This window comes from Cupressus sempervirens, chromosome 6 (assembly GCF_028749045.1).
Source record: "Cupressus sempervirens isolate cs-2001-9-10 chromosome 6, ASM2874904v1, whole genome shotgun sequence".
NCBI classification, from domain to species: domain Eukaryota; kingdom Viridiplantae; phylum Streptophyta; class Pinopsida; order Cupressales; family Cupressaceae; genus Cupressus; species Cupressus sempervirens.
Genome location: NC_143123.1, coordinates 227471596 through 227486397, shown reverse-complemented (window position 1 = coordinate 227486397; position 14802 = coordinate 227471596).

The following is a 14802-nucleotide window of genomic DNA, read 5'->3' as shown; positions in this document are numbered from 1 at the left end:
TATATGGTGTATCTATTAGCAGCCAAAATGATAGACTACTCAGGGTTGTATAAGAAGGGAAGTATGCAAGATGTGAACTATTGGCCCTATGTGGTATATCCACAAATGGTGAAGAAGAAACTACCACTGCAAAGTTTGGAATATAAGGTATTGAATTATGGTTTTATATTTTTCATCATCAGAATTATTGAAGGAGATTATGAAAAATGGATGTTAGAAGAGGCAGTGGCAAGAATAATGGAAGTAGGAGCCTAATACATCTAGTTAAAGGCCTCTACCTATCTCCAAGTATCTAGTACTCTCCTTTACCCCACAAAGTTCCCAAGGTACCCTTCAGACTAGCTCATACTATTGGAGATAGCTCACTAGCTCACTTTTGCATGTGACAGAGTGAGGAAACAACATAAGAAAACATGGGTTTGGCCAATCACCATTGGAGCATCTGATGTAAAGAAGAAACAAAAAATTGCTACCTATCACTCAAAGTGGGATCATTATCCCTTAGAAGACTATCAAGATCAACACCCATATTTTGATAATATTGGGATGGTGCAACATCTAGTGGGAAATAAATTTGTACACAAGGAAATCCTAGAGAACCGTTAGATTAATGTAGTAGATGACTACAATATCTACATTAGGGACTATTGTCAAATGAATCTACATCTAGAAAAAAAGGTGCTCAATATGGAGATACCCTTAAAGTCTTGGGACAAGGGTGCCCTTGAGATAATGGATCCCTTTTACAATAGTAATAAAATCTATGATATGCCCATTATGAATGTGGAAATAGGATGTGAGGAGAATTATGACATGGATCATTAGGGTAGACATGTAGTATAACTTATGAGGGAATAGATTAGGAAATCTTTTCAAATGGATCCAGTTCTGTAGGCCATACCTTTCTATGCTACAACCAAGTGTAATAAAGGAAAAGGAACCAAGGTCACAATATTGACTTACCCTACTAAATCAGCAGTGATGCTGGAAATGATACATTAGCATGAGAATAAGGTTGAGTATTTTGAGATTAACAAAGGCAAGGGTAAGAGAAAAAGGGTAGTCCCTAGGGAAAGAAAGCAAGTGATCGGGGCCCAAGAAATAGAATCCCAAAAAGAGCTGGAACAATCACTAGAGAGACCACAAAAGAAAAAATAGGTAGAACCTCTAGAAGAATAAGGGGTCCCACCACCTAGAATCTCAAATGCAAAAGCTTCATTGTTGGTGCCTAAGAGAGCCCGAATGGAAATAATGGTGGTAAGCATCAAAAGGATGAAATTAAAGAAGAAAAGAAATCCCTTGTCATAGGTTCTAGAAACCATTATTGAAGAAGAGGATGGGGAAGAATGGGAAAAAAATTTATTTTTCCACCTAAATAAAATAACTCACTCAACTAAGGTGATAGAGGAGGAGAGAAGAAGAAGCTCAACTCAAACGCCTCCATCTACCCCTAAGGAGCCTATCCAGTTTGAAACTATTGGAAATAATTGTTTAATTGTGTATTTCCTTTGATGTTGCACAAAATATAATATCATGTCCAATTAGTGTATTTCAATCTCACTTAGGCATTGAAAACAACTTTATGTGTCTACCAAGCATTCTAGAGTTTGCCTAATTTAGAAGAAAATGTCCACTGAGTTCACTTGATTAACAAAGGAAATTTTGGATGGAGTCAGTGTTAATTGAGCTCACTCAGTTACTAAAGGAACTTTGTGAATATGTAGTGTTAATCAAGTTCACTTGGTTAACATAGTAAAATCACTTTGAGTTGGTATCTATTGAGTAGGGTTGGCTAATGAAGGATTTTCTTGTTTTGGCATATTGAGTTCAATTGAATTGTCTCTTGGTTCTAGCTAACTAAGAAGATGAATATTAATTATTCTAAGCTATATTTAATATGAACTAATAATATGGAAGATATAAATATAAGGTCAAGTTGGGGATTGAATGTGTGAATCATAATTGAAGATTTAATGATGCTAAGAGGAAGAAAATTTGAAGGATAAGTAAAATATCCTTATTAAGATGAAAAGATACATTTGATAAAGAATGATCATGTACGCAGGGAAAAATTGAGATTTTTAATCAAGAATTTAGTTGCATCAAAAATTAGGTCATCTCATTATTACTCTCTAAATATTATAGCATTGATCTAAATCTCTTAATAGAGTTAGCTTAACAACTATTTGTAAATCCTCTAACAAGTTGACATTTTTATTGAATTGTATAAAGACCTCTAACAAGACACTCCTAATATGGTGATTAAATCCTCTAATAGGGTCACACCTAATAGTGTATTTTGTAACTTTTAACATGGTTGGATCCTAACACGGCTCACTTCAGAAGAGTGAAAATCAATAACTAGTTGCAATTGGTGGTTTTCCCAAATTAGGTTTCCATGTTAAATCTTGGTGTCAATTGTGTTCATGATATTTCTCTATGTGTTTGAAAGTAAGTTAAAGTAATATTAACCATAGATAATATCTTAAGATTTTCATGTTAAGAATTTTCTAAGCTAGTTCAGTGTTTATCAAGTTACAACATTTTTCTTGTATGTTTGTTGAGTTTGAGCAAAGCGTAGTTTTTACCAAGTTTGATTTGTATTGACATTTAAAGGATTTGGGATTTATTTTTTGGTAACTAATTCACCCCTCCCATCTCAATTACTCTTCTTATATTTCCAACAATTGGTATCAGAGCTTTTGGTTCTGGTAGGGAAGTTTTAAGGACCAAAGCTAAAGACCAAGATGTCTTACAGAAGAGAAATTCCCAAGTTGAACCTAGAAAACTTTGCAACATGGAAAGGACTTATGAGGTTACATTTGGAAGCCATCAATGGTTTAGGTTGTAAATATCTTGATGGAGAATACAAGACTCCTATTGGAACATTATTAGTTAAAGAAATTTTTGAAAAGAAAAATCATAACATCATGATGATTGACATTGCTTCTACTCTTAATTATACTAAATTTTATGAAGTCAAAAGTTGTACTATAGCTTATGATATGTGGATCAACCTAAAAGCCATATATGGAGGAGATGATAATGTAAGAAGAGATAAATCTAAAAGTCTTAGAAGATAATTTGATTAGTTGAAGATGAGAGAAGATGAAAATATTGCAAAATATGTTAAGAGAATTAAAGCAAGTGTGAGCACAACCAAAGCATCTAGAGGAGACATTGATGACAAACTAGTTATAAACAAGGTACACAAAACCTTTCTTCCTATCTATCAAATTAGAGTATCTTCTATTCAAGATATGATATGTGATCCAAATAGAAAAATAACTTTGGATGCTATAGTTGAAAGATTAATAACTTTTGAGTTGGATAACTATGTTAACTATGTCCCTACTTCCAAAGTTATCAAATCTGCATTTGAAGCCAAGCTTTAACTAAAGAAAAGGGGTAAGAAACCAAAAGTCAGTCAATTAGAAAGTGAAGAAGAAGAAGAAAACTTAAATAGTGATCTTGAATTTTTTGAAGCCCTACTTGCAAGAAAATATTCCAAAGGCAAAGAAAAGTGCAAAGGTAAGATTCCTCTAATCTATTTTTCTTGTGAAGAAGTTGGTCAAGCATTAAAAAGAGAATAAGGTCTTCAAAAACTACAAGGAGTACAAGGACAAAGGTAAGAAATATTATTTTATGGCAAAAGATTCTAATAACAGTGAAGATGAAATGGTATATATTGTTGTAAAATATGAATCTAATGATGAAGGAGATAAAATTTCATCTATCTCTCATGTTAGCAAAAATGATACATGGATTATTGATAGTGGTTGCTCACATCATATGACTGGAGAAAAAATAAAGTTTGAGCACATGAAACATTATGATGGTGGTAGTGTGAGATTTGGAAACAATGAACCTTGTTGCATAAAATGACAAGGGTGTATCTCATTAACCAATGAACTTAGATGTGACAATGCTTATTGGGTTGAAAGACTAAAGCATAATCTACTGAGTGTGGTATAGTTGAATAACATTGGATTTAAGGTAGAATTTATGAATGGGAAGGACAAACTACTAGATGGAAAAGGAAATCTAGTAGGATCTAGAAAATAAACAAAAGGTGATCAATTCTATGTAAATCTCAGTGAAATTTCATGTTTTATTGCTCAAGTAGAAGAAAGTTGGTTATGGTATAAAAGATTATTTCATGTGGAATTTTATAACCTAGTCAAGATAAGAGAAAATAGAAGAGTAAGAGGTATTCCTAGGTTGAGGAAACTTGATATGGGTCTATGCAAAAAATTTCAAATTGGTAAGATGGAAAAAACTAGTTTCAAAAGAAAGAACTATCATTCTGAAGAAGTTTTGGAGCTTGTACATATAGACTTATGTGGACCTATTAGAATAAGAGTTACAATAGAGATAAGTTTTTCATTCTATTTTTTGATGATTCTTGTTGAATGATGGTTGTAATGTATCTAAAAGAAAAATTTGAGGCTTTTCCAAAATTTAAGTGGTATGTGCCAAGAGTAAAAAAAACTAGAAAGAATCTAAAATGTTTGAGATCAGACAGAGGTGGTGAATTCATTTCCAATGAGTTCAATGAATTCTACATTGAAAAAGGAATTAAGAGACAAGTATAAGCCCCTGTTACACCTCAAAAAAATGGTATAACTGAAAGAAGGAATAGATCCATCATGGATTGTATAAGAACATTGATGATAGAAAAAAATATTGCAATCAAAATACTGGAAGGAAGCAATTAGTACTATAGTACATACCTTGAACAAAGTATAGTTGAAGAAGACTCAAATCAAACTCTTTATGAATTATGGTATGGCTAAAAACCTAATGTAAGTTACTTGAAAGTATTTAGAAGCAAATGTCATATCTTGAAAGAGTCTAGAAAAGGAAAATTTGATGTCAAAGGTGATGAAGGCATATTCCAAGGGTACTCCTATAGAAGTAAAGCATACAAATGTTTAAATTTGTTTACTTATAAAATCATAGAAAGTGCACATGTGAAAATCGATGAGTTTGCAGAAAAGAGTGAAGAAGAAAGTAACAAAGAACTTGAGGATTAGAGAGGATTTGTTTACTATAACCTTGATACACTACCAAATCTATCTAGAAATTAGAGACCTCACCTCCCAATTCTCCAAAATATCTAAAAACTACCGAGTTATAATTAGTGCAACCCAAGTCACAGTCAGAAGCTACCAAGCTATTACTAGAGAAAACCAAGTCTGATGGACTTGAGTCACAGATAGTGGGACCTGAGCTTAATATAGAAGATCATGAAGAAATTAGTGCAACAAACTCCAAATCCAAAGTACCTATATTAGCAAGATATGTCATAAGGAATCATGAACCTTATCAAATCATTAGAGACAAGTTACATGGAACATGACAAGAAACAAATTGAAAGGTATATGTTTACTTGTTAAATTTGAACCTAGAAATATTAAAGATTCTTTGAAAAATGAAAGATGGATTCAAGCAATGAATGAGGAAATAGAATAGATAGAGAAGAAAAAAACTTGGACTCTTGCTCCTAAATCCAAGGATAAAAATGTAATTGACACAAAGTGGGTATTCAATAATAAGCTAAATGAAGATAGAGAATTTTCAAGAAACAAATCAAGGTTAGTATTAAAGGTTATTCTCAAGAAGAAGGTATTGATTATGGTGAAACTTTTTCTCATGTTGCAAGATTAGAATGTGTTATAACTTTACTAGCGTATACATCTCACAAAGGATTTAAATTTTATCAAATGGATGTAAAATTTGAATTCTTGATGAGGAAGTCTACATAGAACAACATGAAGGATTTGTAGATCACAGAAAAAGAGATATTGTGTACAAGTTACACAAAGCATTATATGGTCTCAAGCAAGTTCCTAGAGCTTGGTATGAAAGACTTCATAACTACTTGATATAGATTGGTTTTGAAAGAACAAATGATAACAATAGTTTATATATCAAAGGACCAGACAAGAAGATTGTTTTGGAAAAAATATTTATGCATGGCACTTTATTCATAGGAAATAATGACATGTAAAAGGCATTTTTAGAAGAAATTAGTATATAATTTGAGATGTCTATGTTTGGAGAGATAAAATTATTTGTTGGATTGTAGATCTAGGAGAAGAAAGATAGTATCTACAATACTCAATCTAAATATATCAAGGAGATGTTAAAGAAATTTGGAGTGGAAGACTAAAGACTAGTTGGGACTCCTAATTCTATTAGACATAAGCTTTCTAAAAATGACAATTCTAAAGAGGTAGATTAGATCACATATAGATCAATGATTGAAAAATTGCAGTACGTAGTGCATACAAGGCCTGATATTGCATTAGCAGTTGGCATGGTGGAAAGATTCTCAACAAATCCCAAAGAAAATCACTTTATGGAAATCAAAAGAATCATAAGATATCTGGAAGGTACTGAAGACTATGGTTTATGGTACAAAATAGGAAGCAATTTGGATTTAAAAGTATTTGTAGATGTTGATTGGGTAGGAAGTACTTATGATAGAAAGAGCACTAGTGGTGGAGTATTCTTTCTTGATAAAATACTAGTGTCTTGGACAAGCAAGAAACATAATTGTATTTCTCAAACCACAAAAGAGGTAGAATATGTGGTAGCAACAGTTGATTATTCTAATAGTATTTGTTTCAAAAAACTATTGGTAGGTATGAAAATAGAGATCAACGATCCAATGGTTATATACTATGATAACACCAATGCAATTAGAATAACACAAAATCTAGTGATGCATACCAAAACAAAACACATTGCTATAAAATATCAATTCTTAAGAGAATTCATACAAGATAAAGAAGTAAGATTGGAATATGTAAATAGTAAAGAACAAATTGTAGACATATTCACAAATCCATTACCTAAGAATGAATTTCAATATCGAAGAGGTAAGCTAGGGGTCATTCCCCTATTCAAAGCTTACTAAATGAATTTTAGTGATGCATTAGCTAGTGCATGTTAAAGATCATTTAGTTGATGTAGTATTGATAAAGGAACATTGCAAATGAATTAGTACATGAGGTAGATTGATATATATATATATATATATATATATATATATTATTGTCTTTGGTATGAGATGTCAAAGAGGGAAAAGTTTGTTGTCATATCTCACAGAAATTTTATCACTTCAAGAGATGAGAAAGAGGGAAAAATCAAAGGAAGAAATTTTCTGATAGAGTGAGAAACTAGAGGTAGAAGGAGTTCACTATGATAGAGGGAGTTCTCATGGATGAGAATTAGAATAAAAATAAGGATATGTTCCTTACTTTATTCTTTCTCTAAAATTTTATTGCATTATGGCATGTTGTGTTTCCATCAATGCCAAAAAGGGAGATTGTTGGAAATAATTGATTAATTGTGTATTATCTTTGATGTTACAAAAAATATCACATCATTGATAGTCAGTATATGTCAAGCTCACTCAAGAATTAAAGATAGTTTTTTGTGTCTGCTAAGCATTCCAAAACTTTCCTAGTTTAGAGAACAATTTCTACTGAGTTCACTCAAAGGAAAGTTTGTAAAAGTTGAGTGTTAATCAAGCTCACTTAGTTAACTAAGGAAATGTTAGATGGAGCCAAGTTTAACTAAGCTCAATTGGTTACCAAAGGAACTTTTTGAATATTTAGTGTTAACCAAGTTCACTTGGGTAACATAGGAAAATCACTTTGAGTTAGTATCTATTGAGCAGGGTCAACTAATAAAGGATTTTCTTGTTTTGGCATATTGAGTTGAATTGAATTATCTCTTGGTTCTAGCTAACTAAGAAGATGAATATTAATTATTCTAAGTTGTATTCAAGCCAATTTGATAATATGTAAGATATAAATATAAGGTCAACTTGAGGATTGAATGTGTGGAACATAATTGAAGATTTAATGATGCTAAGAGGAAGTGAATTAGAAGGATAAGAAGAATATCCTTGTTGGAATGCAAAGATAAATTCAATAAAGAAGGATCAAGTATACAATCCATAATTGAGATTTTTAATTAGAAATTTAGTTGCATTAGAAATTAGATTGTCTCATTATTACTCTCTAACCATTTTAGCAGTGATCTAAATCTCTTAACAAAGTTAGCTTAATACTTATTTGTAAAACCTCTAACAAGGTGGCATTTCTATTGAATTATCTAAAGACCTTTAAAAAGACCACTCCTAAAAAAGTCACACCTAATAATGTGTTTTGTAACCTTTAATAGGGTTGGCTCCTAATAGGGCTCACTTAAGAATAGTGAAAAATAGTAACTAGTTGTAATTGGCAATTTTTCCAAAATTGGGTTTCCATGTTAAACCCTGGTGTCAATTGTGTTCATGTTATTTCTATTATGTATTGTAAAATAAGTTAAAGTAATATTCACATATAATATCTTAAGATTTTCTTGTTAAGCATTTTTAAAGCTATTTTAGTGTTTACCAAGTTACAACATTTTTCTTGTGTATTTGTCGAGTTTCAATAGAGTTTAGTTTTTATAGAGTTTGATTTGTATTGAAATCTAAGGGATTTGGAATTTATTTTATGGTAACTAATTCACCCTCCCCTCTCATTTACTCATCTTATATTTCCAATAGAAACTTCAAAATATGAATATAAAAAATGGATAGCTCAAATGAAGGGTGAAGAAGCCAACATTTTTGACCTCTTAGATTTTGATTTCATGCTAGTATGCACCAATATGGTAGGAGAGAAGATAAGGGATACTCCAAAAAATGAGCCTTTAGGAGGGGATTCTAATCAATGGCCTCCACTACCTTATGGACCTTTAGGCATTCATCTTCCCCTAGTGCAAGAGATGGCAGTAATGGATAAAGCATCAGTAGCTCCACCTCCTCTAATAATCTAGGAAAAAATAGAAAGTTAGGATATAGAGGAAGGAGAATATCAACAGTTTCATGCTGATGAAGTATCTAAAGAAGGAAAAATAGTAGAGGAAACTCAACAAGTTCCCCCAAATACAAATGCCATATCCTTATCCAAACAAAGCACAAAAACTCCCTTCAAAGAACTTTCTTAACATAAGAAGAATCTAGAGAGGAGTAATAAAGGAAAGGAACTTGCTTCAGAACAAAATTCTTGAGCTAAATGCTTGTCACCAATGGGGACTACACCATCATGGCTAAATAAGGAGGCCATGTTTTGAAAAAGAAGTAGATGGAAGTGGCAGAAGAAGAGGGAATGACAGAGTTGATAAAAGAGATGAAGAGGCACGAGCCACCTTAGGGTGATGCTAGAACACTTGTATTCATCATAAAGAATAAAGATCGAGATATTTTAGCAAATATCATCATTCCTCCTCTTCATGTCAACACCAAAGAACTCACTCCAAAGGATTACCAGATGAAGGAGGAGATATTGAGTATGCCCACAGTGGATATGCCAAAAGTATTGATCACTATAGGCCTAAAGAAAGTGTTCAAACACATAGACTAGGATGAGTTAGAGGTAACAATACTACAAAAGAAGAATGAGTTATTAAGAGGCTACTTGAATGAAGTTTTGACCTATATAATCTTGAGATCATTCTTGGAGTGACACTTGGAAGGAGCAGACATAGCTACAACTGCATTCATTTTTGGATGCATGTCAATAATGGCATCACAATTTTGAAGAGAGAGGAGTGCAAATAATATAGGGAAATTTGAACCAATTGCACAACATCCAGTCTGATGTAGACAAGTTGGATTCCATTACAAAAAAATATTTTAGGTTGATGGATGAAGTGCATACCTTAGCTAACCATCTACAAGCTCTTAAATCTATAAAGGTTAAGGTACCAGATGCTGATGAAGATATATTCAATAGAGGATCTTGATAAACTAGATAATTGGATAGAGAGTATATCCTTAGGGAATAAGATTATGGAGGGATTTCATGAAGGTATCTAACAAATAAAGAATTAAGCTCAAGAGCTATTTTTGGAAGTGAAATGGTACTATAATGCCACTAGTCTTGAGGTTTTTGAAGATGAGTCAAAGACCAATCTTTCCTTGGTGCAATAAATAGTTCAAAAATCTAGAGACACATTTGAAAATTCTTCTTTAGAAGATGATGTATAACAAGCATTCAAAATTGAAGAAGCATTGTTGGAACTAAACATAATGCTTGAGGATTTTATAGAAACCATGATAGAAGTAAGTAACTATTAACAAGTAGCTACTTAAGAATAATTATGATTCATTAGATTTATGAAAGCTAATGAATTTGTGGAGATAATAGAGAAGTTCAAGAGAAACATCTTGACATCATTATGGTATAAAGGGGAAGAAAATTTAGATTGTGGAAATTCAATTTTGATAGTTAAAAGATTTTTGGATTTTTGGAACTTGTCACCAAGGTGCGTAGGTGCACTTTTATCTGAGGTAAAGAGATATTTTTGAGGAAGGATCAATATATTGAAAATTAACTTCCAGTTACTATTTTAGAGCATTTAATGTATCAAAAACACATTTTGATGGCAATTCAACTCCTAGAGAAACTTAGAGAAGACCAAGCCTCCATTTTTAGAGCTCTTAGTGACTCCTAGATCATCTCATGGCTTCTATCTTCTTATGTCTTTTTTTTATTTCTTTAAGTCATGTAAAGGCTTATGCATCCTTTAATTGATATAAAGAAGGGTTGAGACCTACTCAACACCATTTAGAGAGTTAGTTTGTATGTAAATAGTTTTATTTTATTAGTTTTTTAGCATGAGTTTACATTAGAAGAGCTCTCAAACCTAACACAAAAAGAGGAGAGGATTTCTTTTAAATATATGGATTTAATATGCACTCTAGGTCATTATTTTGATACAATGATATATTCTGTTGGTGGTCTCCTTCTAGGTGTAGTTATTCCTTTTGGATTATGTTATTTTTTTGAATGTATGTTCATGAATAATAATTGAGCCAATGGTTTTATTATTGTGCAATCTTCTAGTTCTAGAATTTTCCTTATGTTAATGAATTCTTTTATTATGATGAATTGGAGAAAGGATCATCTTTGTTCTTGCAAAGCATTTTTTCTCATGTGAGTGTGCTTTCTTATGGCCTCATGATTTGATGAAATGTGAAACATCTTTCAATTATTATTGAAGTTCCCATCGATGATTGTATTAGTGGAGTTGGGGAAGAATTGCTCCTAATTTTGTTGGTTTTTTGCCAGATCCTTTTGATATTTTAATTCATAGATGTGTTTCTACTTTGGCTTATGTCTTTTAAGAATTTCCCTTTTAGTTATTTGCTTAAAATTTCTTGTTATCCTATCTTTTATATTTTCTTTTCAAACACTTAGTTAAAATAGGAATTCATTAGTTGAATTGATTAATTGTATTCATCATAAAACAAAAAATACAAAAAAAAAAATCTCTTTTTGGTTCATTTCAGCAATAAGTGTGCATATTGGTTGGTACAAACAAAGGCCTCCTCATAAACATACACATTTATCTTCAATTGAGTTATCCAGGAGGTTGGAAAATAACAATCCAGATCCTTGGAGTTGGTCATTGATCATCTTTTCAAGAAAGAGATTTGAAAGGATCTCTATCATTGAGCATCATGGAAAAAAACAACTCAACACATACAAATGGGATCAAACTAGCCATTAAATGAGAATTAATGAGCTACACATATTTGGAGACTCACAACTCATTATAAATTGAATCAATAATGACTATAAAACTAAGGATGACAAGCTGATCTAGTACAAAAATTTGATTGATGCATTGAGGAACTATTTCACTTTTTTCACATTTCAATAAATTCCTCGAGCTAAAAATAAGGGTGGTGATATTGACTACCTTGAAATCTATCTTAGATTTGCAAGAACATGAACATCTATTTGAATTTATGGTGGAAGATCTATGCTACCCTTCTTATGACTCCCTTGATAACCAAGTAATTTGTACTATTGTTGGTCATGAATCCACTCATTATGCTACTATTTACTCCTTGTGTGACCAAATCATACCCAATAACCCTACTAGCAATGAGAAATTCTAGGTCATTTGCAATACTTCCTGTAGTGCCTCTCCCATTTTATTTATGTAAGTCATCCTAATGGATGCACCCTTATAGATCTCTCCTTGAGAAGGCATCATTGTTGGGACCATGAGTGGTCTACACCCATGAGGTGATTTGATTTATATTATTGTATCAGTTGCTTAGATTATGCTTATGGCTGATTTATGAGATTATGATATGATTTATGATTCATTAAGGTTCATGTCAGTGGTTACCAAAATCAATGTGGTATCATGATGTTGTTCTATGATTACAATAAGATGTGTGCAGAGATTGCACTATGTACTATTACCCTACTACACTGGACTAGGTTCATGTAGAAGTGGTTAGTCATGTTTATGACTGTGTTTAGTTATGTGTTTTAAGTTCCCTTTTAATTTTCTTTAAACAACCACTATTAAATTTTTAAATAATTATAAATTGATTATTCATATTGGATTCATTGTTCATATGTTTCAGATATTTACCTTGTTATATTTTGATCTAAGAGATACTTGTTACTCATGTTATGTTCTACATTTGAGATGACTTAAGGGTCAGATGTTATACTTTGATTTTAGTATCATAGATGTTAGAATACTATGTTGTTCAATTTATCATATTTGCATGATGATGCCATTTTGAGATGATAGTATGTTTTGTGAAGATATTTGGTTATCTAGTCTTTGGACATATCTCTGATTAGGTTTATGTGGTGGATTTAATGCTATGGCTATTTACTTCATTCTTTCTTCTTTATGCTTTATGAAAATGTGAGTGATGTAAATGGATTATTTTAGTATATTGAATAAGTGGTTAAATTAGCTATTTAATGCATTTATTTCTTCATGTATTTTAATGTGCAAGATTTATATCCCTAGCAGTGGTGCATGGAGTTAGTGATTCAACCATTCATATTTTACCAATGCCATCCCTATATGGTCAATGCATACTTATTTAATTGATTAATTAATCCTTTTGGTGATTTGATAAACTTGGACTAGTTTGCATTATGTGATTAGACCAATAAGCTTGTTTATGCATTTAGAGTTTCACATTGTCATGAAAGTTGTCAAGGAAATTTTTGTTTTTGGTTTTTGGGCTTTTAATTTTATTGAAATTAATTTTTGGCAACTTTTTCATAGATGAATTCCTATTTCTAGGAATAACCTATTTTCATTTGGGTGGATTGGAGGTTTAACCAGATTGGCTGGTTAGTTGTCGTAATCAATTATTCACTCAAAAAGTGAATAAGTATTGAAAAAGGAATTTAATTCCTCACTTCCCATTTTTGAATTAGAAAGTTGGAGAGTAAAACCCAAAATCCTCTCCATGAGGATTTACTATTTTGTTCATTGTGGGAGCTATAGGCTGGTATCATCGTGGGATCAGTCTTGTTGCATCCAACTTGGGGAAACCTTAGATTGCTACAATTTTTTGGCTACTTCTGTGGGATTTTTATTTTATGGTTTAGATTCCCATTTTCCCTTTTGGTTGTGAGGTAGGGCTCTCTCATTTTATTGTTTTAGCTTTGTTTCTACTTCTATTTTTGGTAGCCATTTGTTAGGAGTTTGAGAACTAGTGTTCCCCTCTATTTCTGTATGCTAGCTCTACCTAATTGGGTGGGTATGGACATTTCCTTATTTTTTCAGGATGAGGGTTTTGGGTTTTGCACTATTATGCTAGCAATTTTTGCATACAAACCCATATTTTATTTAATATTTGGGACTTTTGTATCCTAAGGCCAAATTGGTTTTAATTTTGAAGTTTTTGAGTTTTAAGGTTTTTCGCCTTAGTTTATGTGTTACCTAGTTTTCTCAAGTTAACTTGGCATGATGTTGGTCATAGACTTGGATTATCTATATGATGTCAATCAAACCATTGTTTCTATTTTATATTTTCATTGGGATATGTGCCATAGTTGTACTCTTGACTTTGTGTTTAGTTGAGTGATTTTATGCCTAGTAATATTATTTCTTTTAGAGCCTTGTTATTGTTTCATGGACACTAGGATTCATGTAGAATCCATACTCTTAGATTGAGGCTAGTTAAGTGAGTTCATGACATCTGGTCTTTTTGCATCATTGGGATTCATGTAGAATCTATACTCCCAAATTGAGACTAGTTGAGTGAGTTTATGATGTATGGTTTTATTGTTTATTGGGATTTGTGTAAAATCCATCCTCTGAAGTTCATTTTTAGTTGAGTGATATTTTTGCTTGTGCTCTCATCGAGTCTTGATGTTATGATCTTCATGATGGTGGTACCCCACACATGAGTATGTCTATATACATTTGTTAGGTGATTTGTGAGGCCTGATCTCCCATGGTACTTTTAGGAGTTATGATCATTTGGGTTGGGTTGGGAATATGCATTCCTATGGGCACTCATCATTGAATGAGCATGGGTGGGGTAGGGTAGCATATGGAGGGGACTTCTATCTCACATCCTAGAAATCTTGGCACCATAGGTTGGTAGAGGGAGCTTTAATCAAGTAATAGCTAAATAAAATGTGTGAGTGGTAATAAAACTTAGGATAATAAAAGAATGTGGTGTGCTAGAGCCTTTATCAAGGAGTTAAATCTGCACAATTTGAGCTTGGGCTTTTAGATGCCAAGTGACTCTCTATGATGTTAGCCATTACATAGTAGCCCATTGAGTGTCTAGCCAGGACCTATTGTACTTACGTTATCTCATGATCTTGATTCCATTCATCATACTATTTGGCATGAATGTTAGCCATGGATGTTTTCTTTATGTGTGTTTGTGGTTGGATCATTATCTCCATCATCATGATGAGTATTGACCTATGGGTTTCACATAGTTGG